The sequence below is a fragment of the Bubalus kerabau genome, chromosome 12 (assembly GCF_029407905.1).
Source record: "Bubalus kerabau isolate K-KA32 ecotype Philippines breed swamp buffalo chromosome 12, PCC_UOA_SB_1v2, whole genome shotgun sequence".
Taxonomy (NCBI): domain Eukaryota; kingdom Metazoa; phylum Chordata; class Mammalia; order Artiodactyla; family Bovidae; genus Bubalus; species Bubalus kerabau.
The window spans coordinates 35,398,011-35,408,499 of record NC_073635.1 but is presented as its reverse complement, the minus strand read 5'-3'; the positions used below and the strand labels follow the sequence as shown (position 1 = coordinate 35,408,499).

General features: G+C 43.2%; 1 long non-coding RNA gene across 1 annotated transcript; it reads right to left on the bottom strand.

Annotated features, from left to right (window-relative positions):
- Positions 1-4,087: 4,087 nt before the first annotated feature.
- Positions 4,088-8,063, bottom strand: LOC129624125 (uncharacterized). The gene is made up of 3 exons (XR_008700762.1): positions 7,877-8,063; positions 5,702-5,818; positions 4,088-4,283 (listed from the first exon to the last, which is right to left on the bottom strand). It is a non-coding gene; the product is annotated as an uncharacterized LOC129624125 (long non-coding RNA).
- Positions 8,064-10,489: the final 2,426 nt, after the last annotated feature.

Here is a 10,489-nt window from a genome sequence, read left to right as displayed (position 1 = left end):
GAGTGGTGAAACAGGGCTTTAAAATGAGACTTTGCTCGAAGCCAAAAGAGAGTGTCAATAAAAATGTATCTAAGGAAAATGGACATTGAAGAAAGGAGATAGAGTAAGCTAAAGAAGTAAGTTAACTTTCCCACAGTGTCATTCAAATGGATAGAGAGAAATCATAAAAGAGAGACATAGAATAAACCCAAAATACCGACCTCTAATTAAAAACAGTGTCAGTGGGAGAGAATGTGAAGAATAAACATTTAAAGAAGCAATAAAAGAATGTGTGTAATAATGGAAGAGATGGATTTTCAAACTGAAAAGGCCAATTAAGTGCTGAGTTGAATTTATAACGCAAGCAAGCCAACCTCTCACACAAACACAGGAAATCAGTGGTAAAATGAAAATCTTAAAATTTCCCAGAGGGAAGGAACAGATTATTTATAAAGAAAGGAGAAACAGGTGGACATTAAGCCTCTTGGCAACACTAAGTACTGAAAGACAATGAGGTAGTATCTTCCATATTCCAAGGGAAAACAACCTTGAACATGGAATTTTAAACTAAGACATTCAAGCCCTGTTTATAAAATGAGAGTAAAATGACATTTATGGATGCATAGAGCAAAAACTCTATCAACTACCTTTCTTTTCTGAAATATGTATTAGAGGGTGAACTTCAGAAAGAAGATAATAAATCCTTGAGGAGGAAGCATACAGAAATCAGAGTTGTTGTTTAGTTGCTCAGTCATGCCCAACTCTTTCGCTACTCCATATACTGTAGCCCACCAGGCTCCTCTAACCATGGGATTCTCCAGGCAAGAACGCTGGAGCGGGTTGCCATTTCCTCCTCCAGGAGATCTTCCTGACCCATGGGCTGCAGCATGCCAGGCCTCCCTGTCCCCCACTCTCTCCTCGAGTTCGCCCAAGTTCACGTCCATTGAGTCGGTGATGCCATCTAACCACTCATCCTCTGCCATCCCCTTCTCCTGTCCTCAATCTTTTCCAGCATTGGGGTCTTTTCCAATGAGTCAGTTCTTCGCATCAGGTGGCTAAAGTATTGGAGCTTCAGCTCCAGCATCAGTCTCTCCAATGAATATTCAGGGTTGATTTCCTTTAGGATTGACTGGTTTGATCTCCAGCAGGCTTTCCTACCACCTTCAGCTGACTCATTGTGAGTCAGGATTCAGTCAGGTGCTATCAGCTTTTGATCATTTTCCAGAGCTCTGACCAGGTTGGTTCTGTTTCTGCTTGAGTTTTTAACAGTTCTTTGCAGGCTCGGGCACCTAGAGCTGCCCACTGGGCTATTTATGCTGACATACCTTTTTCACGCCCACGTACTTTTATGCGGTGGGGGAGATGGTACATTTTTCTTGGAAAACACAAATTATAATTGACTGAATAAAAGGTAGAAAACTGGACAAGAATCATAAATAAAGAAGAGATTGAAGTCACAATGAAGCTGTGACCCAGAGTGGAACAAGGCTCTGGAGGTTTTATAGATGATTTTCTGCAAAACTTCTAAGACATGAATAATCCTGAGCACATAAGTCACCCCAGAACCTGGAGAGCCTGTGGGGACAGAGTTTTGCATCAGAACAAGACAAGTTGGGTTGTGCCTTCCGATGGTCTGTGTTGACTTAAACAGTCTCAGGCAGGATTTGAGGCTCCAAGCGTTGATCTGAGGGCCTGGAGTGGCTGAGTGGGCCAGTTCTTGCCTGGACAGCAGCCAGCGTGACTCCGGGGACCGAGGGGACTACCCTGTGCCTGCTCACAGTCTGCACCTCCTTTAGCTCGTCCTCAGCCTCCAAGTGCAAGTAAAGATGAGTCAGCTCTGAGGACCTGGAGTCTCTCTACTTTGTTATCAGATGCAGAAAACAGAGAAAAAGGCCACTTCTTAAAATGTGATTTTTCCCCTTCCTAATACTCAAGACAGTTCTTAGCCGTAGGAATTAACATTTCTGAGATGTGTGTCACATGATGAAATGCCGATTCTCGGGCTCCCAGAGAGGATGCCGGTGACAGGGAGCTGTGAAGGGTCCATTTGCCTCTGTCGCTTCTCCTGGGCTTCTGCTTAACCCTGGGGACCCTCAGGTTAATTAAAACACAGTACCAACATCTTTGGCATTTAAATATGCATGGATTGTAAGTCAGACAGTTGCACGAATCGTTACTTTGAATAATTTAAAAATACACATGCATACATATTTTCTACATATAAGTGTTCTATTTTTGTGAACTATACAGGAAAAAGAAAGAAAGATGAATTTTAGATTTTTGCTATACAATGAAAATTGTTGCCTCATAGTTCACTTCAGTGGGTTTGCCTGACTCTTTCATTTGACTAATTATTAGCGCACCAATCAGATATTTTTCTTAACATTTATATACTTAATGTTACCAAAACCATTTTGTGAAACTATGGGGACACTACCTTTATTTTATTTTTAATTTGCCCATTTAGATGCTTGTTTTGTATTCCTGAATAATTTTGCTATACCTTTAATTTACTCTATGTAGAAGTCTATTCCATAGGGCTTTCTGTGTAAAGCCCTATGGAATGATGGCTGTTGACGTAAAAGTTTGTATGAGTATTTATTAATTTATTTTCATAGAAGTTCAGTGGATACAATTTTAAGAAAGCACAATCTATGTGTCACCAGCACGCTGAAGGAAAGATGACGCCCATTACACGGTGCAGACTGTAGGTGTTCAAGCTCTGGGGCTTGGAGCCTCCCCAAGCCCCACTTCCCTCAGCTCCTGCAGGAGCGCAGCTTATACCTTGCCCCCAGGGCCCCAGACTCACTGCAGGCCAGAGCCAGTCAGGTGGCTGTGACTCTCACCTGCCCTAAAACGGGGGTGGGGGTGCCCTCAGCTGTGCGTGGACCATGAGGAGCTGGCCTCTCAGCTACGCCCCCCACCCCCGAGGCCCTTCTGCACTAGGAGCGCCTTGTGGGGTCTTAGGGAAGAGTCTAGGGTGGGTCCCCGAGCTCCCCATCCCTTGTTATCTCAGGTCAGTGTCATAGCAGTGAATGCAATGAAAAACAGCACAAAACTTAAAAAATATCTAAAAGCTCACCTGAGCATGAAATGGACATCAAAGGAGGACATCAATAACTAGTAATACTGCAGGTGATTCAGCATTAGCATGTGCAAGACGCTAAAAGTATCCATCTTCACTGTGAAACACTGTTATCAGCATCACTCTGTGTGAGACTTCACCTACAGGACGCTTCCCCAGGACTGCACCCTGCTGGAGGCCTGGCCTGGGGCTGCGCATGGAGGAGGGCAGGGGACTCTGGGCCGTGCAGTAGGCCCGGAGCAGGGGCACGTGCACCCCACGTGCCTGCAGGAAGCAGGGGGCCTGCAGGAGCAGGAATGGAGAGGCGGTTGCCTGGCACCAGACCCGCGCAATCTGTTCAAGGGACTCGCTGGCCGGCATGGGGTCAGCGCAAGCGGGGAGGGCTAGTAACTCATCCTGCCTGCAGCCGCAGAGCTTCCACAGACCCAGGGATGAGTGCCAGCGTGCCTGGCCGGAAGGAGAGCAGGCTGCATTCTTCCATTTCTATTGTCTGCGCAGAAGGTTTCTGATGTCCCAGACTCCGAGGCCTCGGTCTCCGTGGAGCAGCCTGCTTGGGGATGGTGGCAGTAAACTCCATCTCTGCTTTCTCCCTGGTGGATTAGACTGTTGTTGTAGGTCAGTCGCTCAGTCATGTCTGACTCTGAGACCCCATGGACTGCAGCACGCCAAGCTTCCCTGTCCTTCACCATCTCCTGGAGTTTGCTCAAATTCATGTCTATTGAGTCGGTGATATCATCCAACCATTTCATCCTCTGTCACCTTCTTCTCCTGCCTTCAACCTTTCCCAGCATCAGCATCTTTTCCAATGAGTCAGTTCTTTGCATCAGGTGGCCAAAGTATCGGAGCTTCAGTTTCAGCATCAGTCCTTTCAATGAATATTCAAGGTTGATTTCCTTCAGGACTGACTGCTTTGATCTCCTTGCTGTCCAAGGTGGATTCTATTAGTCGAGTAACTATTTTTGTTTATTTATTTATTTTTGGTTGTGCTGGGTTCTTTGCTATGTTGGTTTTTATCTAGTTGTGGCATGCAGACTTCTCATTGCAGTGGCTTCTCCTGCTGCGGCTCGCTGGCTTAGAGCACAGAGTCAGTAGTTGTGGGCCTGGGTGTTCCACAGCATGTGGGATCTTCCCTGATCAGGGGTTGATCCCATGTCTCCTGCATTGGCAGGCAGATTCTTTACCACTGAGCCACCAGGGGAGCTCTTCTCTTATTTACATTCTACAAGGCAAATAGAAGACAAAGATGCCATGACTTCAGACTGGTTTGAATAGAACTGCTTCATGGAATACAATCTATACATCTTATATGCAAAATGTATTATAACTGCATCAATAGGGAACAGTAGATATTGAGACAGTGTATAACTACCACATCTGGATCATACTGCTTTCCTCCATAATAATAATGAATATTCTTATGAGTTTGGGAGCCTGATATGAGTGGGCATAATCCACCCGATGATTGGACATATTAAATAAAATTCAGAGAACCGTGCTTGATATAGATGTTTCATTGAGAAAGAGACAAGGGACTTCAACCCTGACAGTGATATAGCTCAGAGGCCATGAGAGTCTGGCTTAGGAAGTGAGAAAGAGAAAGCTGCTTAACCTTCATAGTTTGGGCTCTTACAGCTGCAATTTCCATATGGCAGGGGACTGGTTCAAACTGATTTTTTTAATATAACATCAGGCATTTAAATGACTTAAGTTTCATTTATGTTTATCAGAGGCATTTACAAGAAATAGCCTTAGTTATGTTTTGCTTGTACAAGCTAAGTTAGTTTATAAAATAAACTAGCTGAGGCATCTGTTGTGTAGCTTAACTGGTTTTGTCTCCATGAGGAAACTGCAAACCTGGTCTCCAATTTATTTCATTTTAACAGATACAATAGATGAGATTCCCATTTTCTAGATGAGCAAATTGAAGCTTTGTTATTTACTTAACCTGTAGAAGCCCACCTGGAAAGACAGAATTTTAGAAGTTTTTGCAGAAACATAGATAGATGTGTTCTTATTTTATAAAATAGATTGTATGTTAGCACATGTATTTAAAAAAAATGCCCTTTTACTTGTTTTTGTTTTGCATACTGGAGAGTCAGGTGGTAGAGACTTAAAAATCTTTAGAATTATATTTGTCTTGCATTGATTTACTATAACACTATCAGAAAAAAAAGGCAGGCTTCGGTGGCTCAGTGGTGAAGAATCCACCTGCTAATGCAGGAGACATGAGTTCGATCCCTGATCCAGGACGATCCCACATGCCGGGGAGCAGCTAAGCCCATGTGCCACAACTGCTGAGCCTGTGCTCTAGAGCCCGGGAGTCACAATTACTGAGTGCCCTAGAGCCCGTGCTCTGCAACAGGAGAAGCCACCTCAGTGAGAAGCCCGGGCATCGCAACTAGAGAGTAGTCCCCACTTACCATAAATGGAGAAAAACCCTTGCAGCAACGAAGACCCAGCACAGCCAAAAATAAACACACAATTTTTTAAAAAAAGAGGTAGATTTGAAAACAACATATAACAAGTGTAAGGGCCAATGTCTCACTAAGAGGTTGTTATTACAAGTGATGGACAGAGGTTCAGTGAGGAGGGGGATGATAACCACTGAAAGTGAGAGAAAAATTAAACTCTTCCCACCTTTGAAGTCAAACCAAACAACACTGTAGGCAAATCCTTCTGCTGGCTTTGTTGATCTTCTGGTTTGTTTCTCAAACCTCTACCAAACTTCTGCCTTGAACCTCTGATACTTCTGGACTAAAAAGAGAATGGAAACTTCTAAGTAAGAAAGTATCAGGTATGAGACCCTGCCTGGTAAACTTGAGTCACAGGGAGTACATGGCTCGTCCAGCTCAGGTCCTGAGCAGACACAAGTAACAAAGTGTCTACACGTCTTTCAGCCAAGCCAGTTTTATAGATTAAAGGCCACAATCCTTCTGAAGTACATCTATGGTGATGGCACTTATCAGAGCATTGAATTAGTCAAGGTCACGTTCCCAGGGAAGGACCCAACGTAAGTATATTTCAAATTACCAAAGCAGAGGGCAGAACCAGATGAGATGTTTATAAGGATTCCAAAATTTGCAGTGGAAATTCTTAGTGCAAATGCCTTTGAAGATAATGGGAGAGAGAAGCCAACATTCTTGACAACTCAGAGTCAGAATACTTTAGGAGACCCTGGGGAAAGGCCAGATGACCATGGTCAAGCTGCAGTTGAGACCCAAGCTGTCTCAACAGCAAATGTAAACCTTCCAAGAGAAGAGAAGTTGCCTTTTCTTGACCTCTTTACATTGATTTCATGTTGTTGGGCTTTGACTAATGTCCTTCGGTTTTAACCTGCCAACGCAAGGTCCGGTCTGCTAGCATGGATTTAAATATGTAAGAGAAACCTTCTCTGAAGCACAGAGAAGAGACCTCTGTGTTTCCAAGTAAAGAGAGAGTGTGCAGAAATTTGAATTAATGGTGCAGTGTAGTCGGCGCAGGAGGGGTTGAGTTGCAGAGTGTGGTCCCTCCATCCTGGATCAAGGATGTCCCCGAGCAACGGGTAGATGCCAGCTCAGGAGCTTAGTGGAAGTTGCTCAGTTGTGTCCAACTCTTTGCAACCGTATGGACTGTAGCACGTCAGGCTTCTCTATTCATGGGATTCTCCAGGCAATAATACTGGAGTGGGTTTCCATGCCCTTCACCAGGGGATGTTCCCAACCCAGAAATCAAACCCAGTCTCCTGCATTGCAGGCAGACTCTTTACCATCTGAGCCACAGGGAAGACCTGGTGAGTGAAACCCACCTGTTAATGCTCACCCTCCCAATAGCGACATCAAAGGCAGTAGACTAGACCAACAATGGACAATATTGTAATTTTTTTTGGTTTAGGAAACCCCTCGTAGAAGAAAAATTGTACTTTTTAGAATAAATGAATAAAAGAGATGCACTTGTCCAAGCATTTTCTCTGAAGCAACCTTAGAGGGTCTGGCGGAAGAGCAAGAACCGAGGTGCCCGTGTTCTCCCAGCACCCCCGAGGCTCAGACTTGGGTCCACCTGGGTCCACCATCTCTTACTCAAGTGCTGCTCATATTTACAACAGTTTTTCACAGTTTTTCTAACTTAACACCTGAAAAATGGTCCCCCTTATAATGCATATTCCAATGTATTTTGTACCCCAAACTACTTAAAAAGAAAATGCAATAAAATTCAAAATAAAGAGAAATGAAAAATAAAATTAAAAATTTAATTTTGTTTATAATAAAACTAAAAATTCATTGAGTGTTTCTATACATTGAAGCATTTTGCTAAGTGTTTTTGCAGATAGTAACTTGTTAACAATCTTCATAGGAATCCTGGAGGTCAAGCACTATTTTTATCTCCTTTATGTAGATAAAGAAAGTAAGGCACAGGAGTTTAAGTATATTTTTAAGGACAAAATAAGATAACAGCCTATGCTTTTAACACATTTAAGAGAGAAAGGAGTTAAAAAATACACAGACACTTATAAAGAATTGCTTATTCAGGGTCTTTCTTAAGGGATTTTCATAAACATTATAGGAAGATATGGAGTACAAAAGGAAAACACTAAAATAGTTCTGACCTAATGATGTAAGAGAACTTGACAAAACTTGGCCCAGATGATGTTAAAGGCAAGAATCTTGTATATCACCTGCCATAAAATGTCATGGCCTCATCTCACAGTCTGTTCTGCCTTTGCATTTAGCTTGTTTACGAATCGAGCCCTGTGGTCCTCCGACTCCTACGTAAATGCAGTATTCTCTAAAATTGTATTCACCTGCATCTGTCTGCCAAATTAGAGAATCAACTTACCTCCCAAATCCTGGTAATAAATGTGGGTCATGACCCTAGAGAAGACATTTCTCGTGCTCCGTAAGGCGTGTCAGCCCTCACCCTGAGGATCCCAGCCAAGTTGACTGTCAGGAATGTGCAGTGGCCGGACCTGTAGTGACCAGAGTGGGACCTACACACAGCAACCCTGGCAGCTCCCGAGACCCCTCCCTCCCCCATCTGCCCTTCCTTCCCTTTGTCTCCCGGCTCATGGCCTTTCATTTCCCATCAATTAATTCCCCTTCCTAGATCGAGCTCACAGGGGTCCACTGCTACTAAGCCTTCCCCGCAGACTTCATCTCTGCCCCTCCAGCCGCTTCACCAGCTCACCAGCCTCTCTGCGGGGGAATCTGTGTGGTCGAACTCTGTGAAATGCTGGTGGATCAGAAGCATACAGGAATTGCACAGATGCTCTCCTGGTCCAGTCTCGTCAACAGCAGCTGTCTTGTGAGCAGCTGTTACAGGGGCTGACGTGTTTGCACTGCACCTGAGCAGCCTGGATTGTCGTATGTCTTTAGGCAAAGCACTCCCCCAAGTGTGTATGAGGAATACAGATGTTTCTTACACACTCCTTTCTGTGTCTGTTGAATGAATGATGGACGAATATCAATAGATGAGTTAAAACATGTGCAGAATTACCACGATACAAGACAGAGTTCAGTGTATAAACCTTGCAATCTGTAAAACCTCCCACTTTGGTTGATGTATTTCCCATAATGACATGTTACTCTATAATCACATTTTATAACATGTGGTTCCTCTGAATTTCACACATTTGTCGGACGATAAATGAACAGTAGTTGAGCAAGGACAAGTAAGGCTGCAGAGCTTTTTCCCTGGGATGTACACTGACACCATTTTTTCTTTCCAAACCACATTCTGCCATGTGATTCTTTGAAAGGTACGTGAAGGAACCAAGATGGCGGGTTCATCTGGATACGGTGCTATTCTTGGCAGTTCTCTCATTTTTAAAAACTCTTTGCTCTCAAATCAAGTTCACCAACCATAAATCCCAGAACAGAACTAACAGCAACAAAGGTTTCATGGTTGGAATCCATGCTGATATTTTACAATATTCTAAAAATCTTTTCTTTCTGATAGAAAACATTCTTAAAGACAAAAGTAAAAATCAAAATAGTGATTTGACCAACATGTTATTCACACATTTGAAAACTTAATTCAGAGAAAAAGATAAAATAGACTAAAATGATTAACAGTCTACCTAACGTTTAACATTTTGATCTCAGTTGTTGAAAGACAAAATACAGTTTCAAAGTAGAGTTTGCTGCAGATGAAATTGTAGTGGGAAAATTCTGCTTTTGATGTTACCCTTCTCCAGTTTCAACAGGGCACTTCTTTATCCCTTGCTCTTTCAATCCTTCAGCCTGTCAGTGCCATTGCCTCTATGAAAAGCCCACTCCTGGAAAGAGAGTCATTTCTTTCATGGCTTCAGTAAACAGATATTTTAGCCAAGTATATGCTAGGCATTGTGGGGTGATGCTAATTTGAACAAGCACAGTCTCTGTCCTTACAGAACCTCCAGAGTCACCTGGTGTGTGACAAAGGAAATCAAGCAGGGCAAATTCAGTGTCATCAAAAGGATTATTTTTTGGCAGAGTGAGAGGGTGTCAGGACAGCTTTTGATGGATCTTATGGAAGAATTAATTGTACTCTGAGAAACAACTACTCCAGAAATGAATGAGTAAACACTCAGCATTATTATTCCAAATGGAAAGAATAACAGGGCAAAGTAGTGAAATTCCATACAGGTTTTTAGGAACATAAAACTGAAGCAAAACATTGGGACAGAAAACAGAAGCACCCGAGTATCTGAGTAAAGCTTGCAGATTCATGGGACGAAGAATCTGTCTTGGGAAACCACTGAAGATGAATGAAGAGAAAACTGGCACGATGGACACTGTGCTTTTGGAAGATTTAACATGGAGCCCTGCAAAATGGATAAAGGAAGAGAGCTTCTGGAGAGGGGTAGGCATTGAGACAGCCTGGGCAGGAGAGGAAAGCAGAGTGCCCAGAGCAGAGGTACAGCAATGCAGGAGGTCTGAGAGAGAGGCCAGAATGAATGTGAAGTCCTCCGCCCACAGCTGTGTGATAGCCTCCAGGTTCCTGCCTCTGTGTATCTGTCCTCTCCTCCCCGTATGCAGTTTTTGTTCATCAGTGGGCTTCAACATTTCAGCACCAGTCCATGGAGGTCTCCCTCTGCCCCTGACAGAACATCCCACCCAAATTAATTTTGATATTTACCATCCCATCTAAACCTCCAGGTCTTTCCCTAATCCACCCACTGCCCTGCATTCTTCTGTTCTACTGAACCTTGCAGGTTCATTTCCTCAATCAACTCCCTTTCCTTCAATTCAATAGCATCATTCTTCTCATTCTCCTTTATGCTTGCCATTGTATTGGTATTTGCAGGCATTTACTGGTGCTGGCTACATATTTATCTTTTTCCCTATCTTATTAGTTTGAAAGTTTTAGGAGACTAGGAGGATTTTCAGTAACTAGAGCATGAACAAGCTACTATTTGCATATCTACTATGTGGGATAAAATCATCTTTATTTTTTAAATTAATTTTTATT